Genomic DNA, 2,689 nt, shown 5'->3' with positions numbered 1-2,689 from the left:
ATTTTTGGACACTAGATTTCATTTACAGTTCAACAAGCAAAGCCAAATGAGAGCCAGAGCTCTGAAATATCATTGTCGGCCTGACAATTTAGCTTCTATTATTATTATTATTATTATTATTATTGCAGTTTCAGCACACAACATTATTTCTATTAACTCTCTTATTCCTAAAGTCTATAAAAAAACAACCGCCCATCTGAAATTTTTTGGTGACGTCGACCAAATCGAACCGTTAAACCCATCGACGAAAAAAAGAGAAAATTAAAAGCCTAGTTCCCATTTTGACCTTATCGAGCCGGTTAGAACCTGACACTCAACCTGGTTTGTTGGAGACGGCTTAGCGGCTTCCGTCCTTCCTTCCGCACGTGAGACGGCTTAGCGGCAATGCGGCTTCCGCTTATACGGAAATTCGGCTTCCGCGGAGCCGTTTACACGGAAAGTCGGCTTCCGCGGATTCCGTGAGAGCCGTTGGTGGTATTTGACCGTTGGTGGCGTTTTAATCTCGACCATTGATTTTATTACCGTTTTTTCATCAATAGTCACAAAAAAATGGCCGTTATTTTACTGTTTATACACGGATTTCTTAATTTTGTTACACTTTCATCCTTTTCTCGATAAATATAACTCATTTCAATCCAATTTCTCACAACATCATCCAACAAATTCTCTCTACAATCTCATCAAGCTCTATGTAATTTATATAATATAGTTTCTAAATTAAATTTTCTATATAGTTTAATATAATATAATTTCTAAAATATAATTTATGTACCAAAATGTCTGGCGAGTCATCATCTCACCGAAGATCTCGTCGAGGTTCTCGTGGTTCCGTCCACGTTTCTTACTTAAAACAAAAACGTCTCGAAAATATTTTCATTATATAGTTCGTATGTAAAGATAAAATTTAGTTTGCATATTAACCCTTTTTATTAAAAACGTAACATTTTAGTCATCTTGATTTTACATTTTAATTGAAATCAGAACGGCTTATTGGCTTAACGGAATAATGGCTTCCAATAAGAAACGGAAACGGCTTAATGGCTTAACGGAAGGAAAATTTCCGTTATGCCATTAAGCCGTCCTTATCGGCTTATTGGAAGGCCGATAATTTCGTTAAGCCAGGTTGACCTGACACACTAAACTGATATACACAACTCTTATCTTTCTTATTTATATATATATATATATATATATATATATATTATCGAAATCTTTCTTATTTATATTGGATATTATATAGCTTAACTTAAAACTTTTTAATATCCAAGTCTTTTCGATTTCAATTTTTTTTTTTTTAATTGAATCCAATTCCGAAGTCTGGTTTCTGAATAGAGTAATTTGTATTTTCTTTTTTAATCTATAACCCGAAAATGGAAACGCCTGATATTAAAAAATTAAAAATGATATACATAACGCAGAGTTTCCATTGAAACAAAAAATTTTGTTTCCATTTAATTGACTATAATAACCAAAATCCCATTCAGGTAGTTCACATATAATTTTATGTATTCGGTTAGAACGGGAATTCTGTTCTGAGTGAATTGAAATTCCGATCCTTAATGGATTGATTTTTTTTAGTTTGAATTGTGAAACTGGAATGGAATATTATGTTTTAATTAATTCCAATTTTGTGAATAGTATCCGTATATAATTTCAATGCCTTAAAAAACATAACAAATTTTTTATTTTGTTCTATTTTGATTGCTCATAATTGATCTCGAATTTGGTGTCCCTAGGTGCTCCGTGACCAAGCACAAAAAAACTAACAATTATGATCTGTTTAGAAATATGTAAATAGTTTAGGCCGTAGTCTTAGCAAAAGAGCTAACTCAATAGTTAGGCAATGACTTAGGTAGTGTTTGGTAGTTAACTCAAAAAGTTTTTTGTTTTCTGTTTTCTAATTTTTGTAGTTGTATTGAAAAACTGTTTTGTAGTTGTTTTCAAAAAGCTGTTTGGTACAGTTTTCATTTTTGTTTTTGAGAAATTGAAAAAACTGGAAAAACTGTTTGGTACACTTTTCTCTTTTTTTTTGAAAAAATGAAAAGTGGAAACTGTTTGGTACATGGAAACAATTTCTTAACTAAATTTTTTTTTTTAAACATAAATTTAACTATACAAAATATAAAGATGACATTATTGTTTAGATTGAATACAAAATTTTTTTGGTCATCATAAATATGAAATCATTGTACATATTCATCCCACATAGCATCAGCAATAACATCTCTAGACACCGAATGTGCACGTCGAGCTTGTGTAGTTGCGCTTATGTACGACGGTCCACCATATTCTGACGCACCTTCACCTCCGACTCCTTCAGAACTTTGGCCTTCAATGTCCTCCGGAGGATCATCTTGATTCCATGTTGTAAACAAAGGGTCGTCGTTTGTGTGCATTTTTATTAAATTATGCAATACAAAGCATGCCATAATTATCTTAATTTGTTTTTCTAACGGATAACGTGACATATTCTTTAAAATAGGGAACCGAGCTTTTACGACGCCAAAACATCTCTCTATCACGTTCCGTAAAGACGAGTGCCTGTAATTAAAAAGTTCTTGGGGTCTACGCATTTGCCTGTCCTGTCTGAACTCGGATAGGTGGTATCGTACGGTGCGATACGGTCCCAAAAAACCTGGCTCATTAGGATATCCACTATCCACTACGTAGTACTGTCGTCCTTGTGGTA

This window comes from Urtica dioica, chromosome 4 (genome assembly GCF_054948205.1).
Source record: "Urtica dioica subsp. dioica isolate 48M chromosome 4, U.dioica_male_clone48M_v1_H2, whole genome shotgun sequence".
Taxonomy (NCBI): domain Eukaryota; kingdom Viridiplantae; phylum Streptophyta; class Magnoliopsida; order Rosales; family Urticaceae; genus Urtica; species Urtica dioica.
This window is presented reverse-complemented; position numbering follows the sequence as displayed.